The following is a 5,790-nucleotide window of genomic DNA, read 5'->3' on the forward strand; positions in this document are numbered from 1 at the left end:
CTACTATGTATACTTTATGTATGACAAATTGTTACACATTTGTTAAAACGGCATTTACACTGGCCGAAAATAGATTATTTTGGTCAAAAATCGAAAATGAGCAGCGAATGGCTCATTCCTGTATACAAAATTTCAAGCGCGAATGCGATCCATTTCAACACATTCTGTATGAATGCGTTCCAACGCCGTTCGAATGCATTCCAAATATTTTCCAAATACAAAAGAGTACATTGAACATACCTTAAATAAAAGCTCTTCATGGCATTTTGACAGCTGTTTTTGACATATTTACAAGAAAAATGTAAACAAATGATTGGTGATTGCATTTTCTTCAAATCGATGCACCTCTTTTTACAGCTTCTACTCCCCAAAAAGTAGTTAATCAAAGTTAAAAATGTCTTTTAAGTTTATATTGTAAGGTTTGAAGGCAGTTTAACCTTCATGCAACATTTTTTTGGCACAGGCCAAAAATCAAATCAACAGTCAAGTTGAAAAATCAGCTGTTTGATATGAGAACAAATGAAATACAACGAATGTAAACACTTTCAGTTGGCTCCTTCAAAGTGATCCATTTTCGGTCAGTGTGTACACCATATAAGATAAATGCGAAAATATGAAAATGCGTTAACGCTTTAATTGCTCTCAATTAACGACAAGTATTTGGGTACACAAAATTTGTAAAAACATGAAAAACAAAACAGTATCTAATTAAAAATATTCATGATTCTATGTCATATTTGTTTAACTTTTTGTTTATTTCATTGTTAAATAACTATTTAACTTAAAAAAATCGAAAAGTTAATAAATTCATCAATTATTTTGGATATGCTGGATTTAAGTAATATGGCGTTTACACTAGTCTCAAATGACTGATTTGTGTTAAAAATCACAAATAAGAAGCAAATGACTGATTTTTGCGTACAAGACTTCATATGCGCAACACTCGCGCAATGGATCTCATTTTGTATAAATAAGTTCCAACGAGTTTTAAATGCAAATGAATACGTTGAATATACCCTATACAAAAGATTTTCGTGGCATTTTAACAGCTTGAGAAAGCTGTTTTTGACATATTTACAAAAAAAAGGTAAACAAATACTTATTTGGTGGTTGCATTTCCTTGAAAACGATGCATCTCGTTTTGGAACTTCTGCTTTCCAAAACAAATTGTATATCAAAGCTAAAAATAAGTTTTCAGTTGAGAAAGAAAGAAATGAATAACAACGAATGTAAACACTTTGAAATGAGTGATTTCAAATTAGTCATTCACACCCAGTGTAAACGTCATATAAGTCAAAATGATCAACAAGACATCTAAAGTTGGAATCCTCATGATCAGTAAAACATGATAAATAAAACTTCACAATGTTTTCCATATAGTTCTCAAAACAGTTTCTAGCTTGGTGTATGTATTTGCAATTCAGTATATATTTGCTAAGGTTATAAATAAAAATACTCGAAACAGCTCCACGATAGGTCAAAAAAATTCAATCAATTAGAAACAAAAATTCTTCATTTAATTTGACTTTAAATAAATTTAGTCTAAAAATAATCATTTCCGCAATATTCATTTCATCACTTTTGTACTTATAATCGGAATTACAGTCGGAACTTAAGCCTTTTAGAGTTGTTCCATTTTACTTAATTCTTTGACTTTTTATATTTGTTTACATAAATCAGCTGATTAGTATTAGTATTAGAGAAAATTTGAAATTATTATTTATCTCGCATCTCACACAAGAGGGCGCTGCGCTCTCTTTTATAAATTTGTACTTGGTTCTGTTAAATGGGAATTAATACGGAAATAATAATAACAGCAGTAAGAATTGAAATAAATTAAAACAAACGTATTGTTGGGAACAACACGTATTGTGGATATCGCTCGTCTGCTGAAGATAAATGATATTAGTTAAATTTTTGATAAAGAGTTTCACATCTGTTATTATGACAAAGCAAACATGTGAAGACGATCGAAAAATTATGCGGCGATAATATTGTATTAACAGTTATACGAAATTAGATGTATTAGAAATAGTTAAGCAATTATTGGGGCAAATAATTTAATAATGTTTTATAGTTCAAAACAAACTAACTTAAGGACAAGAAAATGTTTTGTAGAAATCAAAAATGTGAATATTCAAGATAACTGAAGGATGGGTGTAATTTGCTGAATGTGCCGTGCCGGCTTTTGTGGTGTTTAGATACGACACTCAAGTAATAATATGGTATATATGTTAAATGTTTTTTTTATTATTAATTATTGTTGCAGATGCACAATGCTTTGATTTTATGTGTTATTAATCCTGACGATAGTTTACGTTGCATGTTGGTGGTAAATTACATCATTGGTCCAGGGAAAGTAAAAGTGAGTAAATAAGTAGTTAAAGCGCGAAGTATTAAATGGTTTTGTTTTTCTTTCTGAATTATAGCCCCAAATCTTGATAGTGATTATATATAATTGACTGTGTTCTCTACGAATCTTTTAGTCACCTTCCCAGTTAAAGGCTCGATGTTGTGATTATTGCCAAGTACTCCCGCAGTGTGTATTTGGTTTAAGGGTAAATCTCGTATAGAGATACCTTCAAGTTCATGTTTGAATACTCTCCAGTATTTAGATAGAATTTCTTTTATGGTATATCTGCGTTCCGTAAATTTTAAAATTGCTGGTTTTAATCTAATCATTTTGAATGAGTTTAATAATTTAAGATAGCTTTATTAATCCCCAGACGTGTTTCGGTTTATTGCAAATAATTCCAATTTACCAACTAAATTGTGCTTTTTTGTAAAACGAACCGTATCTAACAGATTTGTAGTTATTGATTGAAACATAATTTTCAGATATGAGGTATATCACTTTCACCTTCAAGTTTGAATAAATTTCAAACCAAATGTTAGTATCTAATTTCACCACAAAATCGGAAGTATTATTATGTTTATTTCGGCCTAATCTTTTCAGATTAGGCTGATTCGTGATAGTTGGTCTTGTGTAGAATAGCTTGAACTTTTCTTACGACACTGTTGAGTCATAAAACCATTTATATGAAAAATCTTTGTGATACTAGTTAAAATCTTTTACGTACATTTTTTCAATAAGACTTCACAGATTTTGATCACTTTTTCACATTTTGGTGAATAACTACTCTTAGTAGTTCTCTTAGCATGTTTTGTAACTATACACTGCAATAACAGTAAAGATATTTGAAAAACAATTCAAGTTACATTTTTTTGAAAAGCTAATAAATGAGATACATTTCTATACAAAAACAGGAGGCTGATTAATTTGTAATCTAGAAAGATGATAAATGCTAATGGAAAGGTGAATATCTCAGATATGAGCCGTGGAAGAATTGAATATAAACATACTTTTGTCAAAAAAATGAGTCTCAAATAGTTAAAATCAGGTAATGATATTCTCTTTGTGAAATAACTAACTCGCATTTAAAAGTTTATGATGTGAAAAAGATTAAATGTTGTGAAAAAACTTTTGACTTTCTGCGTTAGATAAATTAATTATTATTTTACAATGAAATTTATATATTTCAAATCATGTTAAACACAAAATATAAGATATCCAAATTTCAGATCTGCAATAATTAATTCCATCAAATATATTCTAATTGGTCTTAAACTTAATACTACTTTATAGTCGTTACTGTTTCCCATAAAACTTTGTTTTAAGTCCTAATGAAAAGGAGCAGATAATCAAATACTGTCTTACGCGTGATGTCGTATCTTCGGTATCATGCAGTACACAATAGTTAAGGATGTTATATAGTTTGTTATATAGTTTATATAGTTTAATCACAAGACTTCTACTCATAGCACTGTAATAATTGTTTTCACCTACATTGTATTATATTGTATATATGACACATAATTATTAATCAATATAAACAGTCTGTCGAATTTAGTTTAATTGGTTTAATTGGAGATTGCATATAGTAAGTTCTCCTGAAATTTTTTCAGCCGGTAGCATTATTGAGATCAATATAAACAAATATGGTACTATAATTTTACACCTAAAACTCCATTTTTCAAAACATTGTAACCTTTTAGCTAATACCATATTTACCTAATCGAAACGTAACAACTATAACGTCCAAGTAAATTGTTAAGGAAGATTCGTTTCTTAAGATATATCGTGTACACTAATGTACATTTCTTTTTTTCTTTTTAATAGAAAAACAATTTCTTCAAAGAGAACACAACCCCAAATCTGTTATGGATAACACATAATAGATTTAAGAGGTGGGCTAAAAAATTGTATTCTCCAAACTAAAGTTATTATTTTAATTTATTAAAAGTGTTTTCTATGTTTTGTTTATTATAGTTTTCGAGTCCTTGAACTTTTGTTATAGGTTCTCAGTAAAAATCATCCTTTGAGTTACAATGATGATACATAATTGTGTTTGTGTACCTATCCTATAAACAAGAATATTATAATCAGCAATAGTCCAGGTTTTTACGAAATCGTACGTTAATAATCTTTTTATTATTATGTTGTGAATATTTTTAGTAAGTCTTACTAAAAACTCTATGAATAGATAAATATTCATAATTTATTTAATTTATTATTTAATTAAATTTATTTATTTAATTAAATTTATTTATTTAATTTAATTTATATAAATTAAGTGGTTTTTTTTATGAGTGTAAATCTTAAATAACTCAATAAATCTTATATTAAAATCGTAACTTTGATGCAAAATCAAATTGATAACAATTATGATACAAAGAAAAAATATTTAACTAATAATACAATAAATGTTTAAGGATAATCCCCAACACTTTTCATGTAAATGTAAGTGTCAGTTTACCACTTTAAACTGTAAACACGTAAATGTGTCAGGTGTATGTCAGGTGTGGTTCTTGTTCAAATGTATGTTGAAAAAAGAACAAAAAATAATAATAATAAAAGCTCTAAAAATGATTTGAATAAATGCAAATTTATAAAAAAAGTGAGAATTGAAAAGACATTTAACATATTTCAGCACCCCATTAACATACTGAATTCCAAATGTTTCTGCGAGGAGACATGTACGTTTGTAAAAATACAAAAATGCAAGTGAATTGACGGACATGCACCCAGCAGCAAATGACAGTAGTGCCAGTCATACCTACCTACTTTGTTACTGATAACGAAGTATTTCGATTACTTTTGAACCATGCTAAACACTATCAATGGAGGCGCTATACTCGACTTAGGAGAGAAGGACAGCAGTAAGTAAGTAAGTAAACATTATAAATTTATCATAAAATAAACAAAAAAAAAATTATAGTTTATTTTTAAGTGTAGTTTATTAATTTTATTAAAAAAATGTTTGATTTCAGTTATATTTTATTGAAATTTTCAAAATTTTATGGGTCTCGAAATTAAGCAGTCCTCCACTGCTTGAAAGTTATAAATATATTGTATTGTTGTTTTATTATTGTATAAATATTTATAATATTTTTTCATAGTAATAATATTATTTTCATAGTAATAATAACAAAACTCCAGAAAAATATGCGAACAAAAAAAAGTCAAGTACGGATTTGGATCAGTTGGTTAAGGTGCGCTGATTCTGAGCTTCACATTTGGCAGGACCCGAGTTCGATTCCTGGTACTTGCAGTCTCAAAAAATAATTATTTACGAATAATTAAATACAAGAATTATTTCCAAGATCACTGATGTTGGGTATTTGGCAATACTCGAAACAGCTGTATGGTCAGCCAAAAATTCAATTAATTAAAATAGTATAAAAAATAAATAAATTTTTGTTGTTGTATTTCACTACTGTTCGAAAAAA

At 28.2% G+C, this 5,790-nt stretch overlaps 1 long non-coding RNA gene across 1 annotated transcript; it reads left to right on the forward strand.

The window, feature by feature from the left end:
- The first annotated feature begins 2,025 nt into the window (after positions 1-2,025).
- On the forward strand, positions 2,026-5,214 carry LOC119687111. The gene is made up of 3 exons (XR_005253091.1): positions 2,026-2,214; positions 2,270-2,365; positions 4,992-5,214. It is a non-coding gene; the product is annotated as an uncharacterized LOC119687111 (long non-coding RNA).
- The last annotated feature ends 576 nt before the right edge of the window (positions 5,215-5,790 follow it).

The sequence above is a fragment of the Teleopsis dalmanni genome, chromosome X, assembly GCF_002237135.1.
Source record: "Teleopsis dalmanni isolate 2A chromosome X, ASM223713v2, whole genome shotgun sequence".
Classification (NCBI taxonomy): Eukaryota; Metazoa; Arthropoda; class Insecta; order Diptera; family Diopsidae; genus Teleopsis; species Teleopsis dalmanni.